Genomic DNA, 23464 nt, shown 5'->3' with positions numbered 1-23464 from the left:
AAAACAACAACAACAAAAAAACAATACATAACAATAAATTTGACTTCTGGCAGGCAGTCTAGCTCCCCTCCGGTGTCGAAAAACTAGTGCCCACCGAACTGCAGAGCCACAGTTTGGTTGGGGCCGCTACTGGCTCACAAGCTGCTTCACGGAACTTGGATGCTTCCAGATTGATCTCCTCTTGCCTGCATTTGGATGTGGACATGGGTGGCATGAAGGTTCTTTGTCTGGTAGACACCGGCTCCATGGTGTCTACAATTTCTGAGAGCTTTTTCCACCGGCATCTTGAGCCTTGGGGCCAGGAGCGTCTTTGTTCTTGCCATTGGTTGGAGCTTAGAGCTGCCAATGGTTTGACTATCCCTTACCTCGGGTATTTGGAGCTTGACGTGCAACTTTGTGGTAAATTGATGCCCCGATGTGGTGTCTTAGTGGTGAGGGACCCCCTGAGTGGTGTGCCTTCTCAAGTGCCTGGTGTCTTAGGGATGAAGGTGATTCGTAAGTGCTACCAGGAGCTCTTCGGCCAATATGGCGGAGCTTTGTTTTCCCACGTTTGTATCTCGGAGGCTCCCAAGCCTGTCGTGCAGGCACTAAGAGGGGTTGGCAGATTCCTGGCGGTGTGATGAAAATTGTGACTGCCACATGTTCTGAGCAGTACTGTTGGCCACTGTATGGTACTGTTTGAGCCTTTAGAGGTTGGTTTGCCTGCTGGACTGCTTGCTTCCCCTTCTTTAGTTCATGTCATCAGGGGCACAGCTTACATACCCGTCATTAATGTTGGCTGCAACGATGTTGTTTTGTACCCCCGCACTGTTGTCGGCACACTGGATTTGGTGAATGTGGTCAGCCTTCCTTCGGGAGTGACTGAGGTGCCATCAGGTGTAGCCACCGTGTCTTCCTAGTCAGCTTCTCCTAGTGTGCAGGTGCGGAGTGTGGATTTTTCATTGTTGTCTGCAGAGGAACAGGGTCTGGTGAGGTCCTTGCTGGAACATTACTCTTCAGTTTTCTCCGTTAATGACACAGATCTAGGTTGTACTAATCTAATCTCTCATGACATCCCTTTGATTGATGACCCTCCAGTGAAGCAGCACTATAGGAGCATCCCACCCTCAGAGTATGAGGTTGTGAAGAAGCACATCAACCAGCTGCTCTCATCCCAAGTAATCCATGAAGTAGTGGCCCCTATGTGTCCCCTATTGTGTTGGTACGTAAGGAAGATGGTAGCATGCGCGTGTGTTGACTATCAACAGCTCAATAGTAAGACCCGACAAGATGCCTTTCCTCTGCCCTGTATAGAGGAGTCTTTGGATGCATTGTCTGGTGCTTGCTGGTTCTCAACTCTGGACTTGGCCAGTGGTTATAACCAGGTGCCCTTTACTGAGGCCAACAGGCCAAAGACTGCTTTCTTTGATGACCAGCAGTGTCAGTCGTTATTGCTATATCTCGATGATATTGTTGTGTTTTCCTCTACTGTGGAACAAGCTTCGATCTCTCCTCAGTTTCGCCAGTTACTATTGTTGGTTTGTGGACGGGTTTTCCAAGCTGGCAGTTCCTCTGCATAGGGCTGTGGCTGAGTCTGGTGGCACTAAGACCTGTAAGATCGATCAGCAGTTTTCCAGGTGTTGGACTGATGAGTATAACCAGAGCTTTGAAACACTGAAAGCTAAGCTCACCACAGTGTTAGCGTATGCAGACTTCACTTTTCCATTCGTTCTTGAGGTTGATGCCAGCTATAGTGGCTTGGGTGTGGTCCTTTCTCAGGCTCAGGCAGGCAAGGTGAGGCCAATAGCCTACGCCAGCAGGGGCCTGCGACCCACCGAGAGGAACATGGTAAACTACAGTTCCATGATGAGTTTTTGGCCCTTAAGTGGGCCATGACTGAAAAATTCAGAGTACTTGTTGGGTAATAAATGTGTTGTGTATACTGACAACAACCCCCTCAGCCATTTGTCTTCTGCCAAGCTGGCTGCTACTGAGCAGAGGTGGGCTGCCCAACTAGCCTCTTTTGATTTTGAGTTAAAGTATGGATCAGGGAAGAGTAAGACCAATGCTGATGCTCTCTCTCGTCAGCATCCATCGGGTCCCCAGGATCCCCAGGCAATGCTTCCAGGCACCGCAATGCCAAAGCCGTTACAGCAAGCTTTGGGGTTGGGAAAGACAGAGGCCAGTCAAGCTGCAATTGCAGCCTGGCCACAACAAACTTTCCCTGAACTTAGTCTTTCTCAGCAGACTGACCCTGTGATACAGGAGCTGTTGGCTTTTTGGGGGAAGAAGCAGCATCCCAGTTGTGAGGAGCGGGCACAGCTCTCGCAGTCCACGCTGGTTCTGCTGCATTAGTGGGACCGCCTACTTGAGAGGGACAGTGTCCTGTATCGAAAGGTGTTTCAACCTGATGGCACTGAGGCTATGTTTCCCCTGGTCACCAGGGGGTGGAACAAACACTGGCACTCCTTTGGTCCCGCTGTTACTGGCCTGGTATGTCCTCTGATGTGGCTCAGTGGTGTCAGAAATGCGAGCGGTGTCAAGTGGCCAAAGATGTGCACCCAAAAACGCACAGCTCTATGGGGCATCTCTTGGCGTCCCGCCCTAACGAAATCCTTGCTATCGACTACACTACTCTGGAGCCGGCTCAGAATGGTGTACAAAATGTTTTGGTGCTTACTGACATTTTTTGTAAGTACACTGTAGCTGTCCCTACTCTGGACCAGTGAGCTGCCACTGTGGCCAGAGTTTGGTCTGAATGGTTCTACAAGTTCGGTGTCCCCGCTCGTTTACATTCTGACCTGGGCCGTAATTTTGAAAGCTCCCTTATCCAGCAGTTGTGTAACTTATATGGGATTGTGAAATCACGAACCACCCCATACCATCCTGAGGGAAATGGTCAGTGTAAGCGCTTCAATCGGACACTCCACAACTTGCTGTGTACTCCGCCCGTGTCTCGGAAGAGGGACTGGCATGTGTGTTTACCTCATGTCCTCTATTGTTATAACGCGACTCCTCACCAGTCAACAGGAGAGTCTCCCTTTTTCTTGATGTTCGGCCAGAAACCAAGACTGGCCGAACATCAAGAACTGAGCTTAGCACACTAAGCTACAAACTGCAAAAAAATCAGTATGTTGTCTGCCCCACCAGAGAAAATAAAATGCTGGATCTTCTCTATGCCAACGCCCGTGATGCATATGACGCCACAGCACGGCTAAAAACACCCCCCAGCATTCTCCTGCACATCACCTCTCTATCTGCCCCCCCTCCTTCTCCTCCTCCTCCCCTCCCCCCTTGAGTACACCAGCATCAACCACCCAATGGTGACTACGGCCCTGATGGCATCACACCTCGGATCCTAAAGACCTGTGCTAACCAGCTCCTGTACTGAGACACCTGTTCAACCTGAGCCTAAGTCAGGAGAAAGTTCCGATGCTGTGGAAGACGTCCTGCCTGGTTCCAGTCCCCAAGAAGCCGAGGCCATCCGACCCAGCTGACTACAATCGCCTTACATCTCATGTGCATCTGGATGGTGGGGGAGGCACAGTGAGGATCACATTCTTTGATTTCTCCAGTGCTTTCAACACCATTCAGCCTCTGCTACTGGGTGAGAAGCTGCGGGTGATGGGATGTCCGTCTGGGCAGTGGGCTGTCTGATGTGGTGGTCAGTGATACAGGGCTGTCTGATGTGGTGGTCAGTGATACAGGAGCTCCACAGGGGACTGTACTTTCTCCCTTCCTATTCACCTTATACACCACTGACTTTAAGTACAACTCTGAGTCATGTCACCTGCAGAAGTTCTCTGATGACTCAGCTGTATTCTGGGGTGTATAGTAGATAGAGAAGAGGGGGAGTACAGGACACTGATAGACAGATTTATAGAGTGGTCCGAACAGAACCACCTGAGGCTGAACATCAACAAGACCAGAGAGATGGTGATCGACTTCAGGAGAAAGAAGACGCCTTCACAGCCACTAAGGATCAGAGGGGAGGTGGTGGAGGACTACAAATACCTCGGAGTGGTGATCGACAACAGACTGGACTGGAAATCTAACACACAGGCTGTGTACAAGAAAGGGATGAGCAGACTCTACTTCCTGAGGAAGCTGAGATCCTTCAACGTGTGCAGCAAGATGTTGGAGATCTTCTACCAGTCTGTTGTTGCCAGTGCCATCTTCTTTGCTGTTGTTTGTTGGGGCAGCAGCATCAGAGCCAGCGACACCAACAGACTTGATAAGATCATCAAGAAGGCTGGCTCTGTTTTTGGACTGAGACTTGAGTCTCTTGAGACTGTGGTGGAGAGGAGGACACTGAATAAACTTATTTATCCATCATGGACAATGAGCAGCACCCTCTCCATCACACAGTGGACAGACAGCTGTCGAAGGGACAGGTACAGGAAATCCTTCCTGCCATATGCCATCACACTGTATAATAACAGCTAAAAACTCACATCATAATTTACAGTCACTGCACTTTTTTCCTTTCTTTCTTTTGCACTAAATCAACACTGCCAAACTGCTGTATATACTTCTGTACAATATATTTTATTTACTATTGCTATTTTGATATTTTATTATGTATATGTATATTATTATTCTTAAGTTGTTGTCTATCATCACTGTGTGGAAAGCTGCTGCTGCACTCTAATTTCCCAGCTTGGGATAAATAAAGTATATCTATCTATCTAAATGTGCATGCTTTTATTCTACTCCAAGCATCCTCCCTCCACTGAGCTCATCAAACTTACAGCTCAGGCAACATGGCAGTCAGGAGGTGAGCTGGCGATGTGAGTAAAAATATTAGTAGGGACGTTTCCACCCATACCCACATCTATGCCTATGACATCACATACTGGATGTAATATCAGAGTAGTTGGAGAGCTGTCCTGCATAAAGTTTTACACAGAGTTTAAAAAACAGCCATTAAAAACACTGAATGTCTCATGAATTCCTCCACAGAAATGAGTTTTGGCCTTCCTGGACACCATACCTCCATTTACTTATATTCTTTTTGTGATGAAGGTTTTTTTTTCTTCTCAACGGATGATTTTTTTTTTGTGTGGTGACAAAATGGCTTTTTAACATCAAGGCTCTTTACCTGTTGGCCGCCTGCTCTCAGTATTTTATCATTCTGTCCTGGTCATAATGTATCCTTCTACCTCATGTTACATTCATGGTCTTCTGGGAAATAGGAGCATATCAGTTAACTGGGATAAGGCAGTGGTTAAAAGACAATAACCATGTCCACATGGAAATTTTATTATTGTAAGTAATTATAATATAGTTTATTTATTTGTATATGGAGAGTGCATTATGTTGAAGTTACATAATTTGTTCTGTGGTTTCTGTCCAAGTAATAGAAAAGTTCCTCTCTCACGTCTTTTACTGTAAACCAGCAGCGTATCACCTCTTTAACTCACTTCTCTGTATTCAGAGTTCTTTCCCCTCTATGATAAACCGTGTGCAATCTATCTGCAGGGACCATATGATGTTCATGGGGCCTGTCAACAGTTGCACCACACATCAGAAATAGCCTGTTAGTTGTCTGACAGTGACAGTATATATTTCACGTGTTGTATATCACTGCAGTCTCTGTGGACTGGTGGGAATTAAATTTGTGGTGCTTGAAGTATTCAATTATATAATAAGTTACATAGGAAGTGAACTAATAATCCATTAACTGTGTATCATTTTAAAGGGTACCTAAAGAAATGAAAGCTGTCCACAGTCCAGCCATCCCATATTTGTAAAAAATATTTTAGTCTTCTGAACAGATGAGCCAGAAGAAAAGACCCTGATGTGAACCTGCAGCCTCCAACACTTGTTACTGCTCTTATCATTCCACTGACCTCTCTCCTGATTAATTGCAGTGCATTTCACTGTGCTTCTAATTTGAGTATGTGTCTGCACACACATGTGCTTGTTTGTGTGTTTGATCTGATTGTGGCCGCTTACCAGTGCCTCTTGGTCTGTCCTTGTCCTCTACTGTCATGACTGTGGCCTGCAGACTGCTCAAGCTGTGTGAGGATATATGAAGCGGCCCGTGTTAACCAGACTCCAGCCACTCTGCCAGTGGTAACTAAAGTCCTGTTGAATCAATGCTGTAATTAACAGTCCAGCCTCTGTCCACACTTTTATCTCTTATCTGATAAGGAAATGGCTGCCTTATCAACTCACTGCATCCCTGCTTTCTAAAGTTTGGAGAGGATAGCCATTGTTGGCAGAGTGCACAAACGAAAACAGAGCACTTGGCCATATTACAGGTTATAAACAAAAGAGACAATAAGAGACAAAGACTGATCTGTTCAGAGGAAATCATCTTTGGCGTTTTTCTGAAATGATTTCTAGATGTTTGGAGATCAAGTCTCCAGATGTTTCAGACTGCAGTATTCACTGATTGTGCTATTACAATAGCAATGCAATAGTTCATGTTCATGTTCATGTCTGCACTTTCACCAAGCTGGGTAACTTCAAAGAAAAAAACATACAAGCAAGTTCAGGTAAACCTGGGTCAACCTGAGCTCCTACTGACCCCCCACACAGACACCATCGCCTTGGACCTGGTTTGCTTTGTGTCAGTTTGTGAAAATTTGGTGAAACACACATTTGCTGTCCCATAATGCATACATGGCCCATATACACATGATGGGAAATTAAATATTGGCATTCCAGATGTATTGTTCTCCATTTTGGTGACAGATGCTGATGGCTCTTCACAACCACCAATGTTATCTGGTCTGCGTGTATGTATGTGTCCCATCGAACTCGGGTGGGAAAAGTAGGCTTATAATTTATCTGTTGTTTCCTGCTGTTATCGTGTTCTTGAATGTATCCCTACAGATAAAAAAAGAAATGCAACTAGAGTTAGAGAAAGTAAAATGACCTTTAATGGGCAGGAAGGTGTGAAAGAACTCCAGTGTTCAGACTAATGTTAATATTATAAATAGCAATCGTATAATAATAATTTTTTATTTTTTATTTAATAAATATAATTAAAAAAACAAACAAGAAATAGAATAGAGTACAACAGAGCTTTAATGTCAGCAGAGGGTGGCAAAATAAATAAAATAAAATTAAGTTTGATTTTGTCCATTTTGTTGAAGGGAGTACCACTGAAAAATACTAGCAGTACTAACAGAACTAATATTCAAGCTCTTCAAGCTCTGTTGTGCTTTGCTGGATCAACCGTTAAAGGGCCACTGTGGTGAGGTGCCACATGTACACAGTCCATACAGTAATTTTGTGTGAAAAGTAAATGAACACATTGATTATAGAGTGTGGATCCTGCAGGATCATTTAGTCCAGAAAATAAACAAATTAGACTTTCTTAAAGCCAGCCTAACAAAAAAGATGGAAAGAGTTGAACTCTTTTATTTGGATTTGTCATATTTTCACATCAATTATGTCAGAGGTACTTTCACACATACCGCCCCACTTCCAAAAACGTTGTCCTGCTGTGTAAAACATAAAAGAAGATAAATAAATATAACTGAAAAAAAATGAAATTTTGAAATTGATGACAGCCATACATTTTAAAAAGTTGTACAGTGGGAACAAAAGACTGTAAAAACTGTCCTGTGACTCCACTGACAAGTCTGTCAAACAGCATGGCTCTATTAAACTCAATTCAATTCAATTTTATTTACATAGTGCCAAATCATAACTAAAGTTATCTCATGACACTTGTCATGCAGAGCAGGTCTAGACTGTACTCTTTATAATATTATTTACAGAGACCAACAGTTCCACCATGAGCAAGCACTTGGCGACAGTGGCAAGGAAAAACTTCCTTTTAATCATCAGAAACCTCGAACAGACTCTATAGTCAAAGAGTCCAGGTTCTACAGTGGCTGGTCTGCAGCCCAGTCTTGTCACCGATTGAAAATGTTTGGCTCAATATGAAAAGTAAATTATGACAAAAGAGACCTGAACTGTTGAGCAGCTGAAAACCTTTGTGGTATTTTAAATTAAATGTGATTTCAGTGTTTTGCACATCATCCCATTTTGTTTGTTTACATTTTATACAGTGTGAGTTGTGACTATCTTTGGAAAATGGGGTTGAATTATTGAATATTTAGGCTGAAGACGACAAATGCAGCTCATCTTCTGACACCATGCCAGCTAAATTAAGTTATTAACCAATGGTAAGCTAATGGTAATGATGATATTTAAATGCTAAATGGGCTGCACGTATAGAGTGTCATTCTAGTCTTCCGAACACTCAAGGTGCTTTTACACTACATATCTCATTCACCCATTCACACACTGATGGCATTAGCTGCCATGCAAGGTGCCAACTGTTCATCAGTTTGAGGAGCTAACCATTCACACACTGATGGCACAGCCTTCAGGAGCAATTTGGGGTTCAGTATCTTGCCCAAGGACACTTTGACATGCAGACCGCAGGAGCCGGGGATCGAACCGCCGATCATCTGATTAGTGGACGACCTGCTCTACCTCCTAAACCACAGGTGACCAGAGTTGTTAGTCCACACATGTTGCACACTAAAGTCCTTGGTCTGAATATCTCTGAATATTTCTGGGGCAGTCTAGATCTGAATCCTTATGAATTCTGAAAACATTCAGAATTAAACTGTGTGTTGTAAACAACTGAGGGCAAGTGAACAATAAGAGCTGCGAGTTTTGGTCATCTACGGGTGATCAGAACACTCAGGTGTGAGTAATTTGCACCTCAATTGAAAAACCATTCACGGCAACGGGAGAGGGCGATCTACGCTGGTCGCAATCAGCCTAAACGTGAGAACAGCCATGTTTAATCCAATGAAACTATAAAACGGGTGGATGCTGAAGCGTCAGTGTAAGTGTCATCGATTGCGTTCAGCCGTCGAGCAAAGGGAACCAGTTCTATTTCCTCCACACTCTTAGAGTGTTACAGTATGTGCCACTCCATACCTGTTGTTGTCTCCGGTCCACACAGAAAACATTTTATCAAAAGATACAGAAATCTAACTAACCCCCGGCCACTGAAACAGTCCTCACACACTGTTGCCTCCTTTTCCATGGGCTTATGGAACTGTCAATCCACAGTTAACAAAAACGATTTTATTACTGCATACACCAACCACGTTTCTCTGGAGCTCCTTGCTCTCACTGAGACTTAGATCAAATCAGAGAACACAACCACCCCAGCTGCACTCTCCACTAATTAACCAGAAGGACAGGGATTGTGGGAGAGGGTGCCTATCCCACAATCCCTGTCCTTCTGGTCGAGGAGGAGGGACTGGCCTGCTAATTTCCAACAAATGGAAATTCACTCCACTGTTACATCACACCAACTATGACACTTTTGAATACCATGCCATTATAGTAATGGCCCCTGTTAAGGCCTACGTTGTTGTCATTTACCGTCCACCAGGCCAAATGGGTGGCTTTACAGACGAGCTAGATACCGTGCTGTCATTCATACCTGATCATGACTTGCTTGCTTGTCCTGGGCAACATGAACATCCACTTAGACAGTCCAGACTCTGATAACTTTATGTCATTAATTCATTGCTTTGACCTCCAGCTCGTCCACAGTCCTCCTACTTACAAAACTGGTAAAAACCTTGACTCGATTCTCACCTGAAACTATGCCACAGATGCACTAGTGGTAACGCCTCTCCACCTATCAGATCACCTTTTTTAATCTAGTTTAATGTCACTTTGTCAGAGCAACCCTCTGCTCCTCCATCAATGGTTACGTTCCGCCGCAACCTTATTATAACTTGTAACTTATCTCCAACTTACTTCTCCTCTATTCTCCTCTATGTTACCTCTGCTCTACCACCATTCAGCACATTCTCGACTTTGGAGGTTAAAGATGCCACTGAGTCACTCTGCTCTACTCTGAACTCATGTCTGAACAAGCTGTGTCCTTTATCTACGAGGCCTGCTCGACCAAACCAATCTCACCCATGGTTGGATAATACCCTTCGATCACTACACACCAAACTCAGAGCTGCCGAAAGAAAATGGCTCAAATCCAAACTAGCCAATGACTTCAAAGGCTACCAGACACTTCTATCCTCTTTTTCAACCAGCGTCAGTGCTGCAAAGACTGCTTTTTACAACGACAAAGTCCAGTGTCACTGACACGCGGAAACTTTTCTCCACCTTCAAATCACTACTCCACATCCTCCTCCTCCTACAAGCCCTAGCGCTGATACCTTTGCATCATTATTTACAGGCAAAGTGGCAAAAATCAGCAGCCAATTCTCTGACCAACCCAACTCCTAACACTGTGACATGTAGCAGTCCTACTAGACTGGGCGCCACAAAATCAGCTGCTGCACTTTGCCACCTAGCACAGTTGCTTGCACTTTTTCTGGCTTTACACCCCTCTCTGAGAGTGAGGTATCCAAACTGTTGACGTGTAGCTGTCCTACTACATGCTCGTTGGACCCTATACCAACAAACCTTCCAATCCATTAGCCCATTAGCCCAAGATAAATGAGTCACTGACCTCTGGCACTTTTCCCGCTGCATTCAAAGCAGCTCGAGTAACGGCTCTACTGAAGAAACCCTCTCTCAACCCTGCTCAGGTCGAGAACTATTGTCCTGTCTCACTTCTTCCTTTTTTATCCAAAACTATTGAACTGGTGGTCGCTAAGCAACTCTCAGAATTCCTCCTTCAGAACAATCTTCTTGATCTGAATCAATCCGGTTTCAAGAGTGGTTACTCGACTGAAACTGCTTGGTTGTCTGTGACAGAAGCCTTAAAAGAAGCAAGAGCAGTAGCACAGTCTTCTGTCCTCATTCTACTTGACTTATCAGCTGCCTTTGACACAGTTAACCATCACATCATCCTCTCTATTCTCTCAAACATGGGCATCTCTGGCTTTGCTCATTCAGTGTATCCTGGTTTGGACAGTTGTCCACTTCACATCACCTCACTACAGGGGTACCCCAGGGCTCAGTGCTGGGGCTCCTTCTATTTGCTATCTACACCACCTCCTTGGGTCCAATTATCCGCTCACATGGATTTTCCTATCACTGCTATGCAGATGACACTCAGCTGTATCTATCATTTCCTCCTAAGGACCCCTCAGTCTCTGCACGTGTTGCCTCTCAGACATCGCCACATGGATGAAGGCACATCACCTCCAGCTGAACCTCTCAAAAACTGAACTGCTGGTCCTCCCAGCCGAACCTACTATACACCATCAACATCAAAACTGACTCACTATGTCTTGCCCCCACTACGGTGGTGAGAAACTCAGGGGTTATGATTGATGACCAACTAACCTTTTACAATCATGTTGCCTCGGTTGTCATGCCGCTTTGCACTTTCCAACATCAGAAAAATCAGACCTTAATTAACGCAACACGCCACTCAACTCCTGACACAAGCTGTGGTCATTTCAACTCCTGACACAAGCTGTGGTCATTTCAAGACTAGACTACTGTAATGCTCTCCTGACGGGCCTCCCAGCCTCCACAGTGAAACTTCTTCAGATGATCCAGAATGCGGTGGCGCACCTGTTCTACAACCAACCTAATAGGTCACATGTCACCCCGCTGCTCTTTGAGCTCCACTGGCTACCTGTTGCAGCCCGCATTAAATTCAAAACGCTAGTGCTCGCATACAAAGTTGTCTCCGGTACTGCACCTACCTACTTCAACGCTCTTGTACAGGCATATGTTACCTCACAACCACTTCGCTCCTCCAATGAGCGACGCCTGGCTCTGCCACCTGTTCAATCCAAACTTTTTTCATTTGTCGTTCCCCCTTGGTGGAACGCACTACCAGTTTCTACCAGATCAGGGGCGTCCCTCTCTACCTTTAAAAACCTCCTGAAGACCTCCAGCTCTTCAGAGAGGACCTCCTCTCCTGGCACTACCTACAACTGGACATGAGAAAGCTACCCATTTAAGAATTGTCATAGCACTTATTGTTGCACTAACACTTTCTTATCGCACTGTACCTTGATTGTTCCCTTCTCTGTAAGTCGAGAGTCTTAAATAACCAAAAATCACAAAACTAACGTTGATGGAAGCAGAGAAAGTGAGAAACAGAGGGCAGTGTTTGACATAAGATTACTCTAAGCAGCAGCATATATGGAAATAAATTTGTCTACAACATAAGTCTATCTAAGTCAAAACAAATTCATAATTCATCACTCACAACCAAACATCAGCCCTGTGCAGCAGTGAGTTATTCAGACCATCAAGAAAGAAGCGAGAAATTACAAACCTGTTAGTCTAAAGGACGCATGGCGTGAAAGTATGTGAAGTGTTAATTGCGTGGGTCTCACAGTGAGAGTTGGCAGCCCGAGTAAGTCACACAATTTAACACCGTACAAGGTGTGAGGAGCGAGCAACATAGAAAGTCACACTGATCATGTGGCCCAAACACCCGCATAGAGTGTTTATGCCAGCACCCAGCTAACCCTGAGCCATGAGTTGGGCTGACAACGTGGGGCTATTGTTTACCTCACCAATGATTTTATATACACAGATCCTGGTAATGAAATCATGCAGCTTATAGACAGTTGTAGTCTGAAGTAAAACTAGCCCAGCTTATGTGATTGCATTAATCGAGGAAAAATGCACATGGCTACTCTTTTTATTGAGGTACATGGAGAAGTGTTGTGCTTTGGAATTGTAGACAGGTGCTAATGAGATGCTAGGCAACAGATTGGGATACGCCCTGCAAGCTCTGGAGGTGGCATTGACAGTATGACAGACTACATCACTTACTGTGTGAACAACAACATGATGAGCTGTGGCCTGAAGGAGTTTCTAAACAAAAAGAGTCTTCATGGATGTGGGCAGAGACAAAGTGAAAATTGTTGATTGGGAGGTGAGAGAAAGGTCCATACAAGAAATAGCAGGCAGACAGAGGGCAGCTTGTACAGGGGCAATGAGCTGGGCTTTTCTGAGAGGTTTAGATCCCACAACCCCAGACCTCACACTCCCCCTCAGAGCTGCTCCGTCCCTACAGACAATCCTGTAGCCATCCACTTATTTGTAACCGGCAGCCAGGTGAGAGGACAGCTGAAGAGGTTTTACCAGAGCAAGGCTGCGAGCCCAGATGAGATCAGCCCCCAGATCTTCAAAATCTGTGCTGACCAGCTGTGTGGGATTCTTCAGTACGTTAACCTGATTCTGTACCAGTATGCGTATAGGGAAATCTATTGCACGTCTGTCCGTCCTGGGAGAGGGATCCCTCCTCTGTGGCTCTTCCTGAGGTTTCTTCCACATTTTTTCCCTGTTAAAGGTTTTTTGTGGGCAAGTTTTTCCTCACTGGAACCGAGGGTCTAAGGACAGAGGGTGTCACTCCCTGTACAGATTGTAAAGCCCTCTGAGGCAAATGTACTTTGTGACTTTGGACTATACAAATAAAATCTGATTTGATTTAGTTATGTTTGTTTTTTTAACTTTTAACTTGAATTAAATTATTCTATTTCACTGTGTTTTATTTTATTTTATTTTAGTTATGTGGTTGTTTATGTAATTTATGCATTTCATTTGAATAGCTTTTTATTGTCTTCTAAACATTGTTTGAGTATTTTGTTCATGCTTGTGTGTCAAAGCACTTTGTAAACGCTGTCTTTACAAGGTGCTATATAAATAAATGTATTATTATTATTCTATTATTTTATATTATTATTATTTATTATTATTATTTTATTACTAACATGGCAGCTAGCTTTCTGTGAGTGGTGCAGAGAGCTACCCATTCCTGAATATGACCAAAACCAAGTAGATGGTCATAGACCATCTGTTGTTTATTCCATTAACATTCTGGGGAGGAGGTGGTGGGTACATACAAATACCTTGGAGTTCACCTTGACAACAGACTGGACTGAAAATGTAACACTGAGGCAATTTACAAGGAAGGACAGAGCATGATGATGAGCATGAGATGCTACAGATCAGTCTCTTGTAAGTACACGTTTCTTTGCTTTGTCTGTGGGTATCAGCATCCGGGCCAACAGTCTGCTCTGGGAACTACCCTGGAGCAATTAGATGATGCTCTACAAACTGTTATGCATCATGGAAATGTTCAGTGTTTAAAAATAAATCTGTCACTGTGATATTAAACTGTAAATATGTCATCAACAGATGTCACATCATCACCTACACTTAATTATATATATATATATATATATATATATATATATATATATATATATATGTGTGTGTGTGTGTGTGTGTGTGTGTGTGTGTGTGTGTGTGTGTGTGTGTGTGTGTATGCATGTATGTATGTATGTATGTATGTATGTATAGATGCAATTGCAATGCCTTGATTTTAGTGTGGTAAGTACAGAGTAATAGCCATAAACGCAACAGTACTAAACACTGGCATAACTATTTCAGTTTTCGGCCTTGGTTTCCTCATTTTCGGTTTCAGCCAAAATTTTGATACGCGCACATTCTCACATACCGCACGTATAAACACGCACGCTGCTGCTGATGCGCCAGCAGCTTACTGAAACTAAATGTCTATTTTTTCACCTTAATGTTTTTGTCACAAAGTCACAGAAACATAAAATGTCAGTTATAAAATCGTTCAGTTAACTAACTGTTAAGAAGCGCTAAACCCAGGGGTCAGTAGACCATATAGCATGTAGACAGAGACAGGAAAGGCAGAAGACAAGAGATCTAAGTCCTATTTGGAAAGTTGTGAATTAATTGGAATGACTGGCAACTGCTGATATGTGGTTTGATGTTGTGACATGTGAGAAAGTTTAGCAAACAATTGATTTGATTGACGTAGATTTATGGTGTCATGTAATATACTATGTGAATGTATGGTGTGAGATATAAATAAGTAATGCAAATAACAGTGTAAATTGATGGGATGTAAAAATAAATTGCAGTGTAGATTGATGGTGAAATGTAGGCTAAATAAGTTACCAATATGTGAATTGATGTGAGATATAAATAAGTAGGTTATAAATTGATAAAATATGTATTAAACCTATGGTGCGACGTTGTTTTGAGAGATATTGACCACTGTGAGTGAAGAACGGCTCCCCCTCCTTACAAAAGCCAATTGAACCACTGCAGATATCCCAAAAAGATGGCAAATCACACCAAAACTATCTTTGTGGACAGATAGAATTCCGGGCAAGAAGAAAAATATATTTCTCTTTAATTTTGGGTGAGACAGATGTATTATGAGTAGGGGAATATCTGCTTTTATATTAACATCTGAAATGGCGGAGAATCCAAAATCCAATAGGTCATTGTGACAATTGTCACTATATGAATAACAGGTAAGGAGACTGCCACATAATGCTCACTAATGCTGACAGCAAATTTGAAAACATTGTCATGGGAAAGCTATTTGCACTAAGAGGAAGGATTTACTGATTCAATGGTGGGGGTGAAATGGGTTAAATTAGTTTAATTTTATGTTTTAATGGTCAAATGATTATCACATTAGTCACACATCATCATGAGAATAACTACCATTTTTAATATGTGTTCTATTTGAATATTCTGACAGAAGAATGGTTGGTGGGTGGACATGGAAAAGTGGTTGTTTGGAATGCTGGGTGTGAAGCACAGAGGACAAAAGACAATGCCTGTTCTCCGCTTGGTGAAAAGACAGACCAGATGAGAGCTGATCCCACTGGTTCTGCACCATGTTCGGACAGGATCCACAATACTGACTGATGACTGCCTGAATTTGGATACAAGAATTATACAGTCAACCACAGTACGGAGTATGTCAATGCTGATACAGGCTGCCACACTTAGCACATTGAGAGGGCCTGGAGGAGCTACAAGGAGACCATCGGGAGACTCCAGGGGAATCGCACGAGGATCTACTAAGAGATCACCTGATTATGATTAAGTGGAATGAATGGCTGGGTAAACAACACTATAATGGTCCATTGGGACGCCTGCTCCATGATATTGCAAATAGACAAATAAATGATGCCAAGAAGGCAACACATTGACATTCCAGGGTGTGTGATATTGTTCATTGCTTTGCTGTTTATTGTTAATTTGTAGAAATATGGGGTGAGTAGACAATGAAATATTTAATTTTCAAGTGCAGTGTGCCTGAATATTGTATTATCAATTCATTTATTTTTTATTTTATCATTTCAAAATTAAGCTGCCATTGTTGTGCTGTAATCCCACCATTCCTGTCTACCAACATGTTTATCTGTGGTACAGTGTTGCATGTTATTGACTCTCATAAATTCATAAATGTGTTCAATACAATGATCAGACCCTATTCTTTTATCAATGCAAAATAATCACTCAACAGATCACCATTAAAAGAAGTCAAATAAGCGTTACTTGATCATTTACAAACAGCTTATTAATCATTATATAATTATTATAAACATCAGTCGCACTTTTACAATAACATCTAAGTAATGTTTATATGGTTTATAAACCAATTATTAACTATTTACAATGTGCTACAAATAGGTCTACATATTTAATCTATAACTGTTTTACAAACAGTTTCTTGGAGGTATATAAAACATTTGGAAATCATTAACAAATGCTTAATATAGTGTTATAATAAAATGTTATAATGAGTGCAACTATTACATGTTAATAGTTCATTAATAGTTATTAATTATAATTTCATTGTTAATGGTAAAGTAACTATTAACTTACATTAATAAATTATGTATTTACATTTTAAATGGTCTTAATGCTGTTTATAAATGCTGGTTATTGTAAAGTGTTACCAACTTAACTTAACTTAATAATTCAGATATATTAATTTATGTTTGTCACATTTGAATTCTGACCATAGAAATACAAATACAAAGAATAAAGAATGGAATCAGTTTGACAGAGCAGCTGCCATGGTCACCACATATCTTGACCCTGGTTCAGGAAGCTCAGAAATAACTGTATGACTTCAGGACACTTAAGAAAGTAAAAGTCCTGTGCTAAGTTCTTTTTCAGAAAAAACATCCTGATTGTAAACAGTGCAATCTGACAGCTTATTATTTATATTATTATTTATTTGTATGTGTGTGCAGCCCTATGTTGTGAATGATAAATAAAGGAACCCTGTATCATTCTATGTTGTTGGGAGCTTCCTATCAGCTGGATGCTGCTGCTGCCTTTTGTCCACATACACAGTTGGGTTGAAAGGAACTGCTATATGTACAGTTAAATGGAACATTTCACAGTCAAGTGTGTAAAATGTAGCCTGTGGGCTATGAAAAATATTATTTCTATTTTATTATCACACACATTTTTTTTCCTTTATTAAAACATGTTGTTTAATTTAGGAACTATTGTGTCAATTTACACATTGAGCCCATCAATACAATGTATAAAGTGAGAACACTATAATCTGTCATGATGTGTCAAAACTGTTAATATTTGTATTTACAGATTGTGCTTACCTTTATGTGAAGCATTGAGAGATTATATGTATATGTATGGTATGGTTGTAAGATTGTGTTGTTGTGGCCTGTGCATTAGTTGGCAGCCTTTAGCCTTTTGTAATTATTCATTAAACTGTTGTAGCTATGTGGATACTTTATTGTAGCACCTTTCTTTGATGCCGTACACACTGAGGGTGTGTTGATTGCAGAAAGTGATGCATGTATTTGAGTACAACATTAGATGACTTTGACTTTGTGTTTTATTCATTTTTGCTGTTGTCTTTATGAGACTGGCTGGTTGTTATCTTTTCTTGCTGTGTTATGTATGTGTGTATGTATTATGAGTCATATTGTGCAAATGTGTACTGATTTATTTTTTTGTTATCAAAGTCTACTAATGACATAGAAGCTAATAAGGATCTAAATTTTAAAAAACCTTCAGCAGGCGATCCTCACGGTTACTGAAATGGTTAAAAAATAATATGAGGAACAATGCAGGAGCACTTTGACATTAGCCAGGACATACTCCTACTGTTCATACTCAGATCTAACTCTGTCTGTATAGTTTGGCCTGCATGACTGTTTGGCAGCTCAGTGCTGATGCATGTCCCTGCAATCAACATAAAGAACCGACTTTGGAGAGAAACCAGTTTCAAACACTATCAGAGCCTGTTCTAGATACAACCCAGTGCTTAATGGGTGCTAAAAAAGTTTGCAGCTCGTACCTCCCAGCCTGTGAATCCAGGCTCATTTTCCCAAAGTAGGAGTGATTTGAAGCAGTGGAAGGTCACACTGGCACACTGTTCCACTTTGCTGACACAATTAAACAATGATAGGCAGGCTGAGCTGAAAAACTTGCCACTTTCCCTTCCCCTTCTGTCTTTGCAATTTATTTCAGTCGATTTGAAAAGAGAGAGAGGAAGAAAAAGAGAGAAGTTATTAAAAAAGGAAAATGGTATAGAACGCTAAGATAGCATCTCTGTCTTTTTTCTGAGAGACGGAGGCAGTATAAGTGAGAGTGTGAAAGAGATTAACCCTTTCTCATAAATTCTCATTCCAAGTCCCTAATCTGTTCTTTTTGTGTTGCCTCAACTCCAGCTGTGCTGTGATAACAAAGATAATATGTCAGTCAGGGTAAAGACAATGTGACACAGGCAGACACGCACACATACACACAAACTGCACTTAAACCAAATTATCAGAAAAAATATTGTTTATCTATTGTATCTACAACAATGACAACTTCAAAGCAATAATTTTTCCTAAAGCTACATTCATAATGTTCCTAAAAAGAAAGGCGTATGTTTGAGGGCATTATGTATTTGCACTCATCAGCTGGGCTCTTCCTATTACAGCGTTCTCAGCAGCCTGGCTGAGGCTCAATGCCCATGAGCCTGCAGGTCAAAAGCCCTTCACCCATCACATAAACAGAGCTAAGAAAACAAAGTGTGCTGCTGGCTGAGTGTCAGGGGGTCGTGGACGATGTGGTCACACTAGTGGTTCAGCACAGGACAAAAGTGTAAAACAATGCAATAAAATTGAGGATTGCATTATTATGGGGTGGTTGTGGTGTTCACTGAGGAACTTCTTTCAGAATGGAACAGTTTGTTAAAGAGTGTATAGAATGTGAATGCTTGATGGTGTGTTTGTATCTTGCGCGTGTGTGCATCCAGAATATAATGCATCTTAAATCTTCATTTTTGCTTCCCCTCTATTAATTTCCCATGCACACATTTTTTTTAATCTATGTCTGAAAATCTGGTGAACCCGAACAGATCAGGTCAGGTGTATCCATATGTCACTTTTACTCTGATCCAGAGGAGCATTAAACAACATGACTGTGCTCTCTGCGAGGTCATCATCTCTTTCCTCTGATCATCAGTGGACATGATCGCCCATGTCCAGACCTGTGTGCCACCGCTGACCCTGCCAGGATTGTGTCCAGCCTCTGCAGGGCCTGGCAGATGCAGACCGGAGCTGGTTGGCATGGGGCATATGCTGCATGTCTCTGAGGCCATCTGGACATCAACATCCACAGCCTGCTGCTGCTCCATCACTTCACCCCCACCACCTGCTTTCCTTTTTTCCCTCGGTCCTGTCCTCCTTATTTTATCCCCTTCTTCCTTTATGTCATTTCTTCTGTTTCTCTTGGTTTCTTCTTTTCCACCTTACATCTCAGAATCCTTCCACGACATGACAGCCATCTCCACTCATGTCTCCCGCAGTACAGAAAACACAGAAGATACAGCCTGGAGAGAAAGAAATGTGAAAAGCAAAGATTAAAGTACTGACTTTTATTTAACTCTGTGGGAGTGTGCTTGTTGTGTGTGAAAAGAGTGAATCAGCCCACCAAGACATAAAGGCTCCAAAACACTCTTCACAAAAGTGGTTTGGATGCAAGAGAACAAGAAATGATTCAACAAAGCAGGAGCAGCAGAACACACAATCCACATAGAATCAACTGAAGTACTTTGCTTTGGACATAGGCAGCGCCAAGGAGGGGCTTGCCGGTGCTACAGCTCCCCCTAGTGGTGCATAGAAATTCATTAAATAAAATATTTTTTAAGACATTTTATCTCATGTGCTTTGTATCTAATTTATCTCTGAAAATGCCCTAAATTAAATTAATTTACAAAATGTATTTCTTGATATTAACACACGGTCAAAGGTGAAATGTCAGGTGTCACATATTTGTGTTGGCTACATCTTTATTGTGTGAATGATGTTTTTTTTATCGGCTGAAAAATTAAGCGTTTTCCAAATAAAAGAATCTGTACTAGTTCGCCAAAAAGTGTCCCCAGGGAAGATACCGACAACATATCAGACCAGCCTCACAAAAGCAACAGCTTTGTGGAGTCCGATGGCACCGCGATATCAGCATCAGATGGCCCCCCTACTTCTCGTCCTCCTAGCTTGGGGGAAGCAGTTACCGCACCCGCGGTTACTGATGTGGAGAAAGATATTATAGACTCGGGCGGCAACAGTACCTCAGAGTCATATGGGGAGTCCGCGACTGCCTCAAGGCCTAGTCCCCGCCCCACACCCGGGGAGCTAACGGCTAGGGCCGTCGGGGCCACTGACAGCACACCAAGCATGGCTTGTGACGGCCTTTGTGCAATTTCCCAAAGCAGACATTCAGTACTCAGTGAAGGAGTTTTAACTGTGCATGGTATGAACAATATGGATGGATGGAGTATTCAGTTATTAAGGACTCAGCCTTCTGCTTTTCTTGCCGGCACTTCATCCAGGCGGCTAGAGGATTTCGTTCCGAGCCTGCTTTAACTGCGTCTGGTTTCCAGAATTGGTGTAAAGCACACAAGTCTTTCAAAGCCCATAATGTAAGTGCAGCACATACATTTTCAATGCAGGCATGGTGTGACATTAAACAGAGGAAGCAGGATGGTTCCAAAATAACCAAAATGTTGGGTGAGGGGCATTTAAAACTGGTACGAGAAAACCAGGAGTATATGAAGGCTGTGGTGGAGAACTTGTGATACACAGCATGCCAGGGAATTGCTCAGCGAGGCCACAGAGAAGATGATCAGGCTGATAACAAAGGTAATTTTCTTGAGCTCCTCAATGTTATCGCTATGTTTGACAAAAATAAGTTGCAAGTTGTTGCAAATAAGATATCACAAAACCCGTCAAACGCAAAATATACCCACCATGAAATACAAAACAAACTATTTAATCATGGCTGACATGGTGAGGAAAATGAATTAGTGATGAAATAAAAGAAGCTGGGCATTTTGCCATAAAGGCAGATGAGAGCAAGGATATTAGCAAGAAAGAGTAAATATCTGTAGTTGTTCGCTATCTGCACAACGAAACTGTGCTTGAGGAGTTTCTTCATTTTACCCCAGTAGACCGGTTGGATGCAGACTCTCTCTCTCTTTCTCTGGTCACTGCTACGATGGAGCAGCTGTGATGGCAGGACGTAACAACGGGGTTCAAAAAAAGTTCAGAAAAGAGGTGCTGCAAGCTCTCTATGTTCACTGTGTGGCAACATGGGTTAAATTTAGTCCTGGCTGAGAAATGTGCAAGCTGCAGCCAAGTTTTCTGACATAGTGCAAATGTTGTACAATTTCTTTTTCAGGCTCAGTGGTCCAGACATGTTCTTAAAAAATCAGAAAGAACTTGATCCATCAGAACAGCATGCTGAGTTGAAAAAACTAGCCGATACACGATGGGCTTGCCAGCACTGTGTTGTGTGCTATTAAAAAGACCCTCTCAGCAATCCAGACTACACTGCAGGATGTCATAGGCCAGACAAAGGCGAAAAAAAGGCTGAGGCCAGGGCTTTGCATGGGCTAATAGATAGATAGTTTGTTTTACATTACATTTGAAGATGTGTTCCAGGTTACCAAGTTTGCCTCGGACCAGTTACAATCACCGTAACCATCTGCGAGTGATCTGGTTCAGTCAGTCAATACAACGCTACTGGAAAAACGGTCAGAAGACGCGTGGGGCGACATAAAAGACAAGGCAAAACATCTGTGCGAAAAGGCTGGCACAGCATTGCAGAGCGACCATACAGGAGAGGCGATCGGCAACATTCAAGCCGATTAATGGACTTTGTGGTTAAGTACATCAGATGACTTATGCACAAACTTTTTTTATCCTGTAATTGACAGGCTGGTCAATAAACTGAGGAAATGCTTTTCCACAGATGCAGGCAATGTGCTGTCAGGGGTCTCAGCTCTAAACCCAAAGCACAAATCTTATTTTGATCAACAGTCCTTATTGACTATGGCACAGAACTTTGGCATCACTGAGGATAACTTAAATGCAGAGTTGCATCAAGTCCGACATCTGAGGAGCAGTAGCGGAGATGCTTGGAGCAGTAACCCTGGACTGTTGGCTACCAACATTAAAAGGGCACGAGCCCTAAATGTCGACAAGATCATCGATGCATTCGCCCTCAGCCATAACAACCGTTGCATAGTCCTCCTGTGAGTGATCATTTTTTATTATTATTCCCATGGTGATGGGTTGTTGTTGCTCATATTCTCATATCTGATGCGAATGATTGTATGTTATGCATTTGGTTTGCATTTTGGTGTTTTTATCTTTCATGGTGGCACAATGATTTTAACCAGCATTTGATGGGCCCATATGAATGTGTTCCAGTGTCCTGCAGTTGTTTTTTGAGATGGCCTCATTAGGTTGATGACTCATGCAGCATGTACTGGTTGTGCTGGTGCTAGATGAAGTAATGTTACATTATTAAAAAATATGATTTACTTCATTCTTTCTTCATTTCTAGGAGCACCCCCACTCAATGTTGAAGCACACCCATAGCACCTGCAATCAAATTTCTCTGGTGCCACCCCTAGGTTTGATCAGAAAAAGATTGTGATTTTGGTTAAATGTTAATGACAAATGTCTGATGTGATTGTGTTGTACACAATCCTTTAACCCCATTTGTAGTTCTTTCTCATATTCTTATGAGAAAGAACTACAAATCTTACAAATCTTATTTCTAAGGTCACTTTATATACTATATTATTTATATATATATACTTTAAAATGGTTTTCTATTTGTATATAACATTTTTATTTCTACAGTTACATTCTACTTTTTATATAGCTTTTCTATAGGTGTTTAGCATGAGTTAACTTCTTAAAAATGTGCAGAGGAATTAAACATTTGCATAGAAGATAAATATATAACTAACTTTCTACTCATTTTTAAATCCTATGCAAATGTTTAATTTTGCTCCAAATGTTTAATCTCTCTGATCTTTCTGTACATATTTAAATTTAGATTTATCTCATTTTAATTTTAATATATGGTTACTTTGTTATAAGTTAATTCTAATGTACGTTTAATGTATGTTTACATGCTGCTACTGGATGCTTGCATTTTCTTTGGGATCAATAAAGTATCTATCTATCGATGTCCCTTCTGATTTTTCTCTATTAAGATAGACCATGATTTTTCACTAACATGAAGTGCTGCATAAAAGTACATACTGTGTTTCACTGATCAGGTTCAGTTTTGTGACTTGCCAGGTCATGGCCACAGAGCTACAGTAAGTCATAAGAACATGTTGATATCTATTTGATAATGATGTAGATAGAAAAAGTACATGTTTGTATCATATAAAGCCATTATCGATATCTTTACAGTTTTGGGAGCTTTAATGAATCTACAG

The 23464-nt window shown here is 41.9% G+C and overlaps 1 pseudogene; it reads left to right on the top strand.

Moving 5' to 3' along the window:
* Positions 1-203: 203 nt before the first annotated feature.
* LOC113746607 (uncharacterized) overlaps positions 204-23464 on the top strand; it is a 34477-nt pseudogene continuing 11216 nt past the window's right edge.

Source organism: Larimichthys crocea, chromosome I, assembly GCF_000972845.2.
Source record: "Larimichthys crocea isolate SSNF chromosome I, L_crocea_2.0, whole genome shotgun sequence".
NCBI lineage: Eukaryota > Metazoa > Chordata > Actinopteri > Sciaenidae > Larimichthys > Larimichthys crocea.
Note: the sequence above shows the minus strand (reverse complement) of the source record. Positions and strands in the feature narration are given on the sequence as shown.